Raw genomic sequence first — 15619 nt, forward strand, 5'->3', positions numbered from 1 at the left:
CAAAGTGCTGGGATTACAGGCTTGAGCCACCGCGCCCGGCCTCACTGAAGGTGTTTTTAACACCACCTTCCCATCCTAAAATTGGACATTTTTTGCCCTCTTCGGTGACTCAACTTTGATTCAAGGTCTAAAATCCTCAGGTGGGAGTGGGAATACATACGCTTAATAGCTTAATGTCAGATGTAAAATGTATTAAACTTACTCTATTTGCTTCTCTGCAATTCCATTCATTAACAGACATTTAAGAGTGAAGAGAGGGAACAGGAATGTATTCAGTACCTACTCTGTATTAGGTACTTCATATTACTTTCCTCGCTTAATCTTGTCAATGAGCCTGCAAGGTAAGCCTTTTGCATCTCCTCCCTACAGAGGAGGAAAGTGAAGCTCAGGAGGTGAGGGAAGTGCCAAAGTCACAGCTAGCAAGAAGCGGAGCCGAAAGTGAAGCCCTGCTCAATCTGTCTGTAAAGGCCTGCATCTTCATGGCCTCAGTTCCCCTATATACAAAACTCTCTTAGAACGAGAACTACAGAAGGTACACATAGCTCACTGTCTCTAATTAGACAAAAAAGTTGACAGTTTTCTTTCTCTTCTGTACTACCTCGCCACAATCCAAGCTTTAACGAACACAAAAAACGAAAATGTATACCAAAATGGCCAACAGGCTTCTCCCAATTCTCAGAAAGGTGCTATGTGAATTTTTTTTTTTTTTGAGACGGACCTTCCTCTGTCACCCGGGCTGGAGTGCAACTCTGTCGCCCAGGATGGAGTGCAATGGTGCAGTCTTGGCTCACTACAGCCTTCACCTCCCGAGTTTCAAGCAATTCTCCTGCCTCAGCCTCCCAAGTATCTTGGACTACAGGTGCATGCCACCATACCGGGCTAATTTTTGTATTTTTAGTAGAGACAGGGTTTCACCATGTTGGCCAGGCTGGTCTCAAACCCCTGACTTCATGATCCGCCCACCTCAGCCTCTCAAAGTGCTGGGATTACAGGAGTGAGCCACCATGCTCAGAGTGAAATATTTTTAATTAAAGCATTTTTAAAATGAACATAAGAACATAAAATATAAAGAATACTAACTTGAGTCAGAGGCCCCAAGAGAAGAGAGCATGAACAAAAGAAAGAAGAAGCTGGGTGTGGTGGATCACGCCTGTAATCCCAGCATTAGCACTTTCGGAGGCTAAAGCAGGAGGCTTGCTTGAGTCCAGGAGTTCAGGACCAGCCTGTGTAACATAGCAAGACTCCATCTCTACAAAACATTTTTTTAAAAAATGAATGAAAAGAAAGTATACACCCTTAAAATCCAATTTACAACCATTCTCATGAGTGTGACAGGGTAGTTCCAGTACTAACTGACTGAATACTATCACGGTTTGCCTGTATGCATTTGATGTGACTAAATTGTGTTCCCTGGCCATGTGCCCTACTGAGAAGATTATGCACCAGTCATTACTGTTCATCGGGGGAAAGAACCTGGCCGAGAATGTTCTGTCCTTGCGGAAATGTTTTAAACACTCACTTTTAAATCTAAGCACTTTTTGGTAAGAGCTGGACTTGTATGCCAGAAAGGCAAAGGGAATTACCCCATTCATGTCATTTTAACATAGGCAGTAAAGACATTAATGATAATCAGAGAAACCCACTGACCTCAGGATCTTTACAGTTAACTTCAATAAATAATCACTCATTCAGCAAATATCAGTAAGCACTAATGACCAAGCTATGAACAAGAGAATCTCAGTCTGCCTTCCATGTGAATTGCTCTATTGTATTCCGCCTTGTATCGAAAAGCACCTTTCAGACTACAAGCTCAAATTCGGGTCCAGTTACTTGTAGTAAACAGTTATTGTGAATGTATGATACATGACGGCCCGGACAAATGTCTGCCTGTGAGATGAAGTTTTCATGGAGGAAAAACATCATGATCAACGTCCCAAAGGACAACTGGGATTCTAGAAGTAGAAAGGGGGTGGAGTAATAAGTTCATCACAAGATTTGAAAACTGGGATGTTTCGGGGAGTGACACTGGAGATGAAGACACAGGAAGGGAAATAGAAATAAGGCAGGCTGAAATCAGAGCCCACCTGAATCCACACCTCATTAAGAAGTCTGAACTTCATTCTGTGGGTAAAGGTGAGGCTGCCAGAGGATTTGAACAGGTGAACAGCATGTTGCCTGATGAATCCTTTTTGATCTACAGCCTATCTTAAAATGAATTAATTCAAACCTTTGGCCGGGAACAGTGGCTCACGCCTGTAATCCCAGCACTTTGGGAGGCCAAGGTGGGTGGATTACCTGAGGTCAGGAGCTTGAGACCAGCCTGACCAACATGGAGAAATGCCATCTCTACTAAAAATACAAAATTAGCTGGACGTGGCGGTGCAAGCCTGTAATCGCAGCTACTCCGGAGGCTGAGGCAGGAGAATTGCTTGAACCTCGAAGGCAGAGGTTTTGGTGGGCTGAGATTGCACCATTGCACTCCAGCCTGGGCAACAAGAGTGAAACTCTGTCTCAAAAAAAAAAAAAAAGAAAACTAGATATTCCTATATATTCTATAGGGGAATGCATATTTAGAAAAAAAAAAAGAAACCTTTCCCCAGTCCTTTCACATTTGGGTTTTAATTTATATAACCAAAATATTATTGATGAGGGTGTGGTTTAAGGTCTAATTTCTAACCAGTAAGACTCCATTATGAATAAATTGGAAATCATCAAAATTTAAAATGTTTGTGCCTAAAAGGGGACACCATCAAGAAACTGAATGGACATGTCAGAATGCAAGAAAATTTTTGCAAATCATACAGCTGATAAGGCACTTGAATCTAGAATATATGAACAACATTTATAACACCAATAAAAAGACAACCCATTAAAAAATGGGCAGAGCATTTGAATAGACATTTCTCCAAAGATTACATACACAATTATGTTCACCAATCACATGAAAAGATGCTCAACATCATTACTCATTAGGAAACACATGGCTAGAATAAAAAAGAGAGTAACAAGTGTTGACAAGAATGCGGAAAATTTAGAACATTCATATACTCTTGTGAATACTGTAAAATGGTGCAGCCGCTTTGGAGGAGTCTGGCAGTTCTTTCGATCGAGTTACCTTACAACCCATCAATTACATTCCTAGATAAATAAGAGAAATGAAAACATATGTTCACTGCATTATTCATAATAGCCAAAAAGGGAAAATACCCAAATGTTCATGAACTGATGAATGGATAAACAAAATACAGCATAATCACACAATGGAATATTATTTGACCACTAAAAAAAAGAATGAAGTGCCCAGGCGCAGTGGCTCATGCCTGTAATCCCAGTACTTTGGGAGGCCGAGGCAGGCAGATGACCTGAGGTCAGGAGTTCGAGACCAGCCTGGCCAACACAGTGAAACCCTGTATCTACTAAAAATACAAAAAATTAGCCAGGTATGGTGGTGAGCACCTGAGATCCCAGCTACTCGGTAGGCTGAAGCAGGAGAATCACTTGAATCTGGGAGGTGGAAGTTGCAGTGAGCTGAGATTGTACCAGTGTACTCTAGCCTGGGCAAGACAGCAAGACTCCATCTCAAAAAATAAAAATAAAAAAAGAATAAAGTACTATATAATACTACAACATACATAAACCTTGAAAATATGCTAAATAAGGGCAAGACACAAAAGACTACATATTGTATGATTCCATTTATACGAAACATCGAAACAGGCAAATCCATAGAGAAAGTAGATTAGTGGTTGCCTAGGGCTGCGGAGGCCAGGAACTGGTGAGGAAGGACTTCTAAGGGATATGGGGTTTCTTTTTTAGGGTGATGAAAATGTTCTAAAATTGACTGTGATGACAGCTGCACAACTCTGTGAATATACCAAAAACCATTGAACTGTACACTTTAAATGAGTGAACTGTATGGCATGTCTAAATGAAGCTGTTATAAAACGAACAAAATTCCATTCTGCACTCAGAAAGGAGTACAGAATCTTGTTCAATCATTTTAAAGGATATGAACTAGGGCAAAGAAAACCCAGAGAGATTCTGTTACTTAACATTCTAGGTACTAGGTCATACTGAAATATTCATGAAGAATTCCATGTTTTAATACAGAAAAGGTATCTTAAGTTTAAAAAGACATACAAGTGTCAGAAAAAAAGTTTCCATAATCCAAGGAGAGGTTAACACAGAGAAGTCATAAATAGAAAACAAACTTAAGAGGTTTTATCACATGGATGTGTACCTTGAAAATGCAAGTAGCTCTCAAATTTATTATTGCTCCACCCCTGGAAAAGAGGTCAAAGGTAAAACAACCCAATTAATAATATGTTTCTAAAGTACCAGCTTGTGACAAATCAAAATATGAGAAATTAATATTTTGCCATCATAAAGAAGACACTCATCGACATACCCATTTACATTACTAAGAACTGATATTTATCCTTTTGAATATTCCATCTCGTAGGCATTACAGTGACTCTCCTCCTCATGGTTGGAGTGGATCCCAGAAGTAACAGATAAGTTAAACATAAAACTTATCAAAAAAAAAACCAGCAGTGTTTAAAAAACTGCTATTCACCAACACTGAATCTAATCCTTAACTATACATAAATCAACATAAATGCTGATTAGCACAATATGCCAGCAAAGTAACAAAGGATCATGAAAAATTCAATATTGTGTGCAGTGATGTTTCATTGGTATGTGTATCTATTAAAATTCATCAGGCTTTAATGTACCTTCCACAGTAATCAAAAATAAATATGGACAAGATACGTTCTATATTTGGCAAAAATGTATGTACCTGACCTTTATACCAAATCTTTGTTCAATCCTCAGTACACATGACTACCATCTACCACAAAACACTGCATTTCAAGACCTAATGTACAACACAATTCTCAGTTTTTTGTTTTTTTGTTTTGAGACAGAGTCTCGGTCTGTTGCCAGGCTGGAGTGCAGTGGTGCGATCTCGGCTCACTGCAACATCCGCCTCCCGGGTTCAAGCAATTCTCCTGCCTCAGCCTCTCGAGAAGCTGGGACTACAGGCGCACACCACCATGCCTAGCTAATTTTTGTATTTTTAGTAGAGACGGAGTTTCACTATATTGGCCACGGTGGTCTCGATCTCCTTACCTCGTGATCCACCCACCTTGGCCTCCCAAAGTTCTGGGATTACAGGAGTGAGCCACCGCGTCCAGCCAATTCTCAGTTTTATTTCACTTTTTTTCCCTACTTATTTATGCAATCTCTCAGATCTGATGTTTACTATTATTATGCTTCATAACCAAACATTATAACTGTGAAATATACCTCCAAGCCAAAAATATTCGTTTCCTTAAATCATCTGAAGTGTACAGAATCAAGTCCAAAATAGATTTTGCACATTTCTTCAGTTTTACAGGGAATGCAGAAAGTGAATTAATATTAAACAGATATCTTCACAATTGAACAGACGGTACAAAGTAACTGCTTATACTTAATCATGTTTCTGTCTATTCTAGCAGGCCCTGGTGTCAGGAGAACGTTCTGCCAGATAAGGACAATGAGATGCATTATTATATAGACTAAGAGCCCGACAAGTACTGTTTTAGAATGTAATCTCAAGCAGAAAGGCTGCAGTAAGAGGGCCTAATATTTTGTGATAACTATTTCCAAAAGTAAATATATTCGCCACCCAGTACCAGTTTATTAAACACACACTACAGTCAATTCTTTTCAAATGTCTTATAGGAGAGAAAAGCCTTTGTATCTCACTATGCTGGGGGAAATGAACAACTTGCAATTTGCTTCGCACTCTAAATCCCACGTTTGCAACGAACGTGTAGAGCAAGCACTTCAGACACCACAGAACAAGGGCAGCCTACATTACGGCCAAATATAGGATGTGTTTCTAAACCGTGATGCAGTAAAGCCTACGATTCCTTTTCCAGCGCTCAAAATCCTTTGAACACTCCCAAAAAAGGATGGCAGGGCCAGCGCCTCCTTCCCAGAGGAAGCCCCTTTCTTCTCGGCTCTCTCCGCAGCCTGCCACTTCCCCCAACACATTCAAATCATTTGAGAGACGGAGAGCTGGGGAGCGTGCGCCGGTGGGGACAGGCGGGAGAGCTCGGTTTCTGCATTCCCACCCTCCACATTCGACCTCACCCTCAGTTATTTCGGCGCAGCGGGGCCCCACCTGCACCTAGCTCGTTTTTCCTGCGTCCCTCGCCAGCTGCCCCGCTATTAGGGGAACACACCTCTGAATCATCCAGTTCACTCGGACGCCCCAGGCCCCCGACCCGACAGCCTTCCTGCTTCGTTCCTTCCCTCCCAAACCCCAGCCAGTCCCAGCCCTCTGCTCCCTCCGCCAGGCTCAGCCGCGTCCCAAGCCGCTCCCACCCACATTACTCCAGCTCCAGCCCTGCCCCGCCCTGCCTGACCCCCAACCGAGATCTGCAGGGCCCAGAGCTGGCCTCGCACCCAAAGCCAGACAACCCGGAGGCCAGGCGGCCGCCCTCGCTCCTACCGACTCAAGGCCCAGCTCGCCCCGGCCCCACGTGAGCCCGGCCCCTGCTCGCCCCCACCCATTCGCTCCCTGGGGCGGCCCAAACCCCGTCCCCAGGCCTGGAGCCCCTGGCCTCTGCGCCTCGCCCCGAGCAGCCCTTCCGCTCCCAGCACCTCGCCCAAGCAGGCGATCCCTGAGCCCTAAAAGCCTTCCTTGGGCAGCGGTGTCCCCCCTCGGCCCGCGGCTCCGCACCCGGCCAGAAGCGTTCCGGACCTCGAAAGCCTCCTCCCCACAGGGACCCTGATTCACGCTCCCCACGCCAGCTGGTTCTGTCCAACTCCCTTTCCCCGAGACCCCGACAGCATCTCCCGGCCCTAACACCTTGCACCCCGGTCCGTGGACCAGCGCCCCGCGCGCCCGCCCAGCCCTGTCCCTTCCACCCGGCCCTGCCCCTCGCCCCGCGGGCTCCTGTCAGCCGGCGCGGGCACATGCTGAGAGGACAGGTCCGCCCGCTCCGCTCGCTCTCAAGCTGCCCCGCCGGGCGCGCGTCGCTCACCCGGGCCGAGGTGCCTGAGGCGCCGCCGCCGAAGTCCCCGCTGCAAAGCCGGGCGAAGCCTCCAACTGCTGCCGCCTCCCGCCTGGCACTGAGCGCCGTGCGGGGGAGGGGCACGGGCAGCCGCCACCGCCCCCGCCGCCGAGCGTAGGCCCCGCCCCCGCGCGGCGCGGCGCCCAACCAGGGCTGCCAGGCCGCGATGCGCCACGCCCACTTCCGGGAGGGGAAGCCCGCTTCCCACCCCACGTTCCACGCTTCGCTACGCCCCCTCTGGTCACGCCGGGGGATGCAGGTGGGCCGCGGAGGCAGGCGGTGCCCAAGCGCAAGCCCCGCTCTCCAGTTATCTCAGTGGCTGGAGGGCCACGCCCACAAGCGCCTCCAAGCCACGCCCACTGATCCTTAGACCCTGGAGAGGGGTTCTCAGAGCCCCGCCCACTGACCCGCTTGGCTCTGCAAGGCCACGTCCCCTGGCTCCTCGAAGATTCCCCCAGAGCCCCTTAACATAGGAACATTAGCTCCTCTGAACCCCGCGCACTGCCTATCCAAGTCCTTAAACCAGCCTCTGGTTCCCTAAGCACTGCTTCAGAACTCACCCAGCCGCCTCACAAAGCCCCGCCCCGTCTTCCAGAAGCCCCGCCCAAGGGCCGCAACCCTATTCCTAGCACCTCAAGCCCCGCCCACTGCCAACCTCAACGCTTAAACCTCAAGCCCCGCCCCGACCTCTCGAATCCACGCCTCTGGCTCCCGAGGCTCCGCCCCGGCTCCGTCACACCCTCCCACCTCCTCCCTGAGGACTGCCGAAGTTCCAGCCCTCCCTGAACCCTCCATTGTCACATTCCTAGTGCAGGGTGGCCGCCCCTGGGCTGGGCCACACCTACGTAACCCCAAAGAGGGCCTGGGATTGACCCCATTTCGCAGGTGAGGGAATGGAAACTTCAGGGTCCCTCCCTTCCTTTCCCTGGCCAGAGTCCCTTCATAACTGGGCGGCCCAGGCCTGAAAGTCGGAGCACGGGATTTGAGCCTCAGCTCTGCTGGTCGTCAGACTGTGTGACCTGAGGCAGTTCTCTTACCTCTCTGAGCCTGAATTCCCTAATCTTTAGCATGAAGAAGTTGTCCTGTTACTTAGCCAAAGTCCCTTTCTTAAATACCAAGCTCTGAAATACCAAGATTTGAGGAAACAGAGCCTGGGGAACCGAATCGACTGAGGGGTAGTGCTATTTACTTCCCAAAGCAAGGCATCTTTGCCATTCACAGGGGGATTTTTCATTTTAAGCTTCAGCCTCAGAAACGTGTGTTATATAAATCAAACTCGACCTGAACTAAGACAGCTATCACAGCAAATTACTTATCCTAAGAGCTTCTTAATCTGTAAAATGGGGATAATAGCAGCCCCTCCCTCACAGGGTTTCATGAGATCATATTAGCAGCCGCGATCATGGCATTACTTTTTGCCATTAAAAGGAATGGCAAAAACCGCGATTACTTTTGCACCAGCATAATAGTCATATACTTAGAAGTGTTCCTAGCTTGTGATAAACCCTCAACAGACAGTGCCTGTTGCTGCTACTGCTGGGACTCAACAGAATGAAAGGATGGGTTTCATTTTGTCTTCAACTAGCCACTCCTAATAGGAGGAATTCAACACCCTTCCTGCAGCAAGATTTGCCACTCACTTCATTTAAATGAGATAACACCTATTATAGTGCCTGCCATATGGTGAGGCTCAAAAACAATGCACTAGTTTTTATTAGTTTGTTTGAAACAGAGTCTTACTCCATATCGCTCAGGCAGGAGTGCAGTGGGGCAGTCCACAGCTCACTGCAGCCCCGACTTCCCAGGCTCAAGCAATTCTCCCACCTCGGCCTTCCACGTAGCTGAGGCTACATGCACGCACCACCATGCCCAGCTAAATTTTTTAAAATTTTTTTGTAGAGGCCAGGCACCTGTAATCCTAGCACTTTGGGAGGCAGATCATGAGAGCAAGAGATCAAACCATCCTGGCCAACATGGTGAAACCCCATCTCTCCTAAAAATACAAAAAATAGCCAGGTGTGGTGGCATGTGCCTGTATCCCCAGCCACTCAGGAGGCTGAGGCAGGAGAATCACTTGAACCCGAGAGGTGGAGCTTGCAGTGAGCAGAGATGCCACTATACTCCAGCCTGGGCGACAGAGCAAGACTCTGTCTCAAAAAAAAAAAATTTTTTTTGTAGAGATGAAGTCTTGCTCTGTTGCCCAGGCTGGTCTCAAACTCCTGAGCTCAAGAGATCCTCCCACCTCAGCCTCCCAAAGTGCTGGGATTACAGGCATGAGCCACTGTGCCCACAGTTCACTAGTTTTGAACAATAGAAGTTGACTTTTTAAAATTCACTGGTTAATTAAGTTAATTAATTAAACAGGGGCATTGATAGAAGTGAGTCCTGAGTGCTTTGGGGAAAATGAAGATTGATAAATTGCTTTGAGTTCCAACTGGAAACCACTGAGTAAGCTGGCTTATTCTTTGGAAACAGATTATTGCTAACATTTATCTGTCACTTACATATGCTAGGCACTATCTGAGTGCTTTACATGCAAAATTTTTCTGAAATTTCTCAACAATCCTATGGCCGCAGAAATAATTCTTTTTTTTTTCTTTTTTTCTTTTTTTGAGGCGGGGTCTCACTCTTTTGCCCAGGTTGGAGAGCAGTGGCTCGATCTGGTTCACTGCAGCCTGTAACTACCAGGCTCGAGCAATCTTTCCACCTCAGCCTCCCGAGTAGCTAAGACTACAGGTGCACACCACTTTGTTTACTAATATTTTTACTTGTTGTACAGATGGGGTCTTGTTTTGTTGCCCAGGCTAGTCTCAAATTCCTAGGCTCAAGATATCCTCACACCTTGGCCTCCCAAAGTGCTGGAATTACAGGCATGAGCCACCACACCCAACCCAGAAAGGATTTCTAATCGCCACCTGTAAAGGTGAAGAAACTGAGATTCAGAGAAGTTAAATTCCTTGTCCAAGTCACATGGCTTGAACCACATAGAACCCACATCATCTAAATGCAGAGCCTGCAATCTTAGCCAGTTAGTCATTACACTAAACTGTCTCTGTGGCAGCAAGACAGAACAGAAAAACCATGGACTTTGTATTCTGACTGGTTTAGGTTTAAATCCAGGCTCCACCTATTACTCATTGTGTGACGTTGAGCAAGTCACTTCCCCTCTCTGAGCCCTAATGTCCTGGTCTATATATCACCGGGATCATATAAATGCTTACTCCAGGAAGCGGTTTTGAATATTCAGGAGTGTAGATGCAATGAATTAGGACATGGCAAAGCACCCAACACAGTGCCCAGCACGAAGTAGGTGTTTTAAAACATGTTGATGATTAAAAATCGCAGGGTTCTCACTAGGAGTGATGGCTTACACCTGTAATCCCAGCACTTGGGACGCTGAGGTGGGCAGATTGCTTGAGGTCAGGAGTTCAAGACCAGCCTGGCCAACATGGTGAAACTCGTTCTCTACCTAAAATACAAAATTTAGCTGGGCATGGTGGCACATGCCTGTAATCCCAGCTACTCAGGAGGCTGAGGCAGGAGAACCACTTGAATCCAAGTTTGGAGGTGGAGGTTGCAGTGAGCCAAGATAGCACCACTGCACTCCAGCCTGGGAGACAGAGTGAGACTCTGAAAAAAATAAACCTGAAAAAAAGAAATTAAAATTAAAATTAAAAAATCTCAGGGTTCTATGAGATCATAGATAAATGATGAAATTAGAAGTAAGATTTTCCATGACATCAGCTGCCCCACCAGATCATACCACCAGAAAGCAGCCATAAAATATGCTACAAAAGATCCCAAGGCCTTCATCTTCCCATTGCCTCTTTCAGTTCCTAGTCTTAGCCCTGCATTTGGTGAAGTCATTCATTCCTGCACCGAAAGCACCCAGTGCCAGAACCAACGCCATGTCACTCTCACTCCATACCTACCCCAAATGTGGTCAGCTGAGAGCTGCTACTTCCAGAAACAGGAAAAGTGCATAACTCTTTGCTGGGAGAAAACTCCATCATCTTGTTGTTCTTGAACCTACAGCAATTACTTTGTGGGCCTGAAAGAAAACTTGGCTCTGTCCAAGCTGGCCCTAAAGGGAGGAATCCAGGTCCAGGTGAGATGCTGGATTTAAGAGTTTTCTCCTGCTCTCAAAAGCTGATTTCTAAAGTGGCCCAAGACAGATGCTAGATGGAGAGAAATTTAATGATCAGGAAAAATGAGAATGATTCCAGACCCCACATGATAGAGATGCCAGCTCATGTATGAAGAGGAAAGAACTGTGGGCCCAGCATCCAGAGGCTCCTTAGCAAATCACTTTTCTATTTTTTCTGAGTACCAAATGGGGACATTTGTTTTAGGTTGCTAGGGCAACCTAGAAGCTCAGTGAATTACCCTGTGGAGGCATTAACAAATATTTATTATTAACTATTTATTATTAAATAAATGAGACTGGAAATCCTTAGAGTAATCTCAGTGGGCAAAAACCCTAATTGAGCAATAGAAGACAACAAAGCTTGAGAGTATTAAAATTCACTCTACATTGATAAATCTTCATTCTCACTGCTTTGGGTACTTCTTTATGCAAAACAGAGACGAAAAATACTGAATGATTGACCAGCTACAGACAAATGCCTTTTTTGAAATTAAAATTTTAATTTTGAGATAATTGTAGGTTCACATGTAAGTGTAAGAAATAATACAAAGAGCCGGGAGCAGTGGCACGCACCTGTAATCCCAGCTCCCTGGGAGGCTGAGGCACAAGAATCGTTTGAACCCAGGAGGTGGAGGTTGCAGTGAGACAAGCTCACGCCACTACATCCCAGCTTGGGTGACAGAGCAAGACTCTGTCTCATTAAAAACAGAAAGAGAGAGAGAGAGAACACGTGTGTCCAGGTGCAGTGGCTCACACCTGTAATCCTAGCACTTTGGGAGGCCAAGGCAAGTGGATTGCTTGAGCTCAGAAGTTTGAGACCACCGTGGGCAACATAGTGAAACCCCATCTCTACAAAAAATTTAGTAAAAAATAACCAAAAAAGGGGGTGGAGAGCTAGGGGAAGCTTAGGAGAAATACCTGATGTAGATGATAGGGTGATGGATGCAGCTAACCACCATGGCATGTGTATACCTATGTAACGATCCTGCATGTTCTGCACATGTACCCTAGACTTTAAAGTACAATAAAAAGAAAAGAACCAAAAAAAGAGAGAGATCACACATACCCTTTAGCAGCTTCCCCCAATGGTAGCATCTTGCAAAACTATAATACATTATAACCTGGATATTGACACTGATACAGTCAAGATAGAAAATATTTCCATCACCACAAGGATGCTTCATGTTGCCCTTTGGTAGCCACATCCACTTCCACCTTCCATTCACCCTCTCAAGCCCTGACAACCACTCATCTGTTCTACATTTCTATAATTTTGCCATTTAAATAATGTCATATAAGGCTGGGCACAGTGGCTCACGCCTATAATCCCAGCACTTTGGGAGGCTGAGGTGGGCGGATGACCTGAGGTCAGGAGTTTGAGACTATCCTAGCCAACATGGCGAAACCCCGTCTCTACTAAAAATGAAAAAAAAAAAAAATTACCTGGGCGTGGTGGCACACACCTGTAGTCCTAGCTACTCGGGAGGCTGAGGCATGAGAACCACTCGAATCCCCGAGCAGCTGAGGTTGCAGCGAGCTGAGATCACGCCACTGCACTCCAGCCTGGGCAACAGAGCCAGACTCCGTCTCAGTAAAAATAATAATAATAACAAAATCAGGAAATAGCTAAATAAATTATGGAACAACCCTAACACAACTGTTAAAAATAAAGTGTTAAAGACTAGTAAAATGAAAAATAATTATGTTACAGTGTTAATTTTAAAAAAGAATGTCATATAAATGGAATCATATAATACGTAACCTTTTGAAATTGGCTTTTTTCACTCTGCATAAATCTCTGGAGATGCCTCCAGGTGATTGCACATGTAAGTAGTTTGGTCTTTATTATTGCTGAGTAGTGTTCCACGGTACAGATCCACCACGGCTTAAATATTCACCCACTGAAAGACATATTGCTTGACCTTTTCACCCACTGAAGGACATAGGTTGGAGCTATTATAAATAAAGCTGGTATAAATGTTATAAACATTCATGTACAGCTTTTTGTGTGAACATACATCTTCATTTCTCTGTGAAAAATTCCCATGAGTCCAATTGCTGGGTTATATGGTAGCCATATGTTCAGTATTTTAAGAAACTGTCAAACCATTCTCCAGAATGGTTGTACCATTTCACGTCCCCACCTACCAGCAATCTATGAGTGATCCAGTTTCTATGCATCTTTGCCAGCATTTGGTGTTGTCACTGTTTTCACTTTAGCCATTCTGATAGGTATAGAGTAATATCTTATTGTGGTTTTAATTTGCATTTTCCTGATGGTTAAGATTGTTTAAAATCTTTTCATGTTCTTATTTGCTATTTATTTCTTTATTTTAAAAATTTTATTCCTTTTTTCTGAGACAGAGTCTCGCTCTGTCACCCAGGCTGGAGCGCAGTGGTGTAATCTCAGCTTACTGCAATCTCCGCCTGTTGGGTTCAAGTGATTCTCCTGCCTCAGCCTCCCAAGTAGCTAAGATTTCCAGCACCCACCACCATGCCCAGCTAATTTTTGTATTTTTAGTAGGGATGGGGTTTCATCATGTTGGCCGAGCTGGTCTTGAACTTCTGACCTCAAGCAATCCACCTGTCTTAGCCTACCAAAGTGCTGGGATTACAGGAATGAGCCACTGCACCTGGCTCTTATTTGCTATTTATATGTCTCTTCATGTCTTGCTAATTTTCTTTTCTTTTTCTTTTTTTTCTTTTTTAGACAAGTTCTCACTCTATCACCCAGGCTAGAGTACAGTGGCATGATCATAGCTCACTGCAGCCTCAAACTCCTGGGCTCAAGTGATCCTTCTGCCTCAACTTCCCCGGTAGCTGGGACTACAAGCACACACCACCACACTTGGTTAATTTTTAAATTATATTTTGTAGAGACGGAGGTCTCACTATGCTGCCAAGGTTGATCTCAAACTCTGGGCTCAAGCAATCCTCACACCTTGGCCTTCCAAAGTGCTGGGATTACAGGGATGAGCCACTGCACCCCACCAATAGCACATATTTTTATTACAATGTCCATGAGTTAATGGCTAGTATATTGAAATACAATCAGTTTTTGTATGTTTACCTCATAACCCAGGGCCTTGTTGAGCTTGCCTATTAATTCTACAAAGTATTTTATAGATTCCTTGGGATTTTCTACACAAGCAATCATGTCACCTGAAATAGAGACGATTCTAATGTTTTTCTTTCCAATCTGCATGTTGCTTATGCCCATTTCTTGCCTTATTGCACTGGCTAGCACCTCCAGCACTATGTTGAATAAGGAGTGAAAGCAAAGGTCTTTGCCTTGTTCTAGACCTTTGACAGGAACTATTCAGTTTTTCGTCATTAAACATAATATTGGCTGCAGATTTTCTTTTTGAAGTTGCTCTTTATCGAATTGAGGAAGTTGGCTGTTCGGAAAGTAATGAGTTATCTCAATTGATTTTTTACAGTCAGTTACAGATTAAACTCCATGTACTACTCCTCCCCCACCCCCACCCCCACTTGTCACTACTGTACTTGATTAGTCTTTTAAAAAAATCAAGGAAGTTTCCTTCATTCCTATTTACTTATTTATTTATTTGAGATGGAATCTTGCTCTGTCACCCAGGCTGGAGTGCAGTGGCATGATCTTGGCTCACCACAACCTCCACCTCCCAGGTTCCAGTGAGTCCCCTGCCTCAGCCTCCTGAGTAGCTAGGATTACAGGCACATGCCACCACACCTGGCTAATTTTTTTTATATTTTTAGTAGAGACCGGGTTTCACTATGTTGGTCAGGCTGGTCTCATGACCTCATGACCCACCTGCCTGGGCCTCCCAAAGTGCTGGAATTATAGGCATGAGCCACCCCACCTGGCCCATTCCTATTTTTAAGAGTTTTAAAATCATGAATACCTGTACTACACTAAATGATATACGATTTTTCCTCTTTAACCTGTTCATATGGTAGATTACATTGATTTTTGAATACCAAGCCAGTCTTGCATCGCTGGAATAAATCCCAGTTGGTAAAGGTAGACAATTCTTTATACATATTACTGAATTCTGTTTGCTAATTTACTGTTAAGCATTTTTGTTTCTTTTTTTAAATTTTATTATCAGACAAGGTCTCACTCTGTTGCCTGTGCTTGAGTGCAGTGGCATAATTTTGGTTCACTATAGCCTAGATCTCATAGGCTCAGCCCCCTGGGTAGCTGTAACTACAGGCATGCCACCACATCCAGTTATTTTTTGTATCTTTTGTAGAAATGGGGTTTCTCCATGTTCCCCAGGCTGGTCTCAAGCCTGTGCTCAAGCGAACCTCCCGCTTGCTTCACTGTCCCAAAGTACCAGAATTACAGGCATGAGCCACCATGCTTTACTGCATTTTTGTTTCTATACTCATGTGAGATATTAATCTGTAGTTCCATCTT

General features: G+C 44.9%; 1 protein-coding gene across 1 annotated transcript in view; it reads right to left on the reverse strand.

Moving 5' to 3' along the window:
* The window catches only part of CORO1C (coronin 1C), an 87631-nt gene extending 80436 nt beyond the window's left edge, over window positions 1-7195 (reverse strand). The window contains exon 1 of the mRNA XM_017541348.1: window positions 7041-7195. The gene's annotated coding sequence lies outside the window, so the exon portion shown is untranslated. The remainder of the gene's footprint in view (window positions 1-7040) is intronic.
* Between the last annotated feature and the right edge of the window lie 8424 nt (window positions 7196-15619).

This window comes from Cebus imitator, unplaced genomic scaffold (genome assembly GCF_001604975.1).
Source record: "Cebus imitator isolate Cc_AM_T3 unplaced genomic scaffold, Cebus_imitator-1.0 Scaffold8, whole genome shotgun sequence".
Lineage (NCBI taxonomy): Eukaryota > Metazoa > Chordata > Mammalia > Primates > Cebidae > Cebus > Cebus imitator.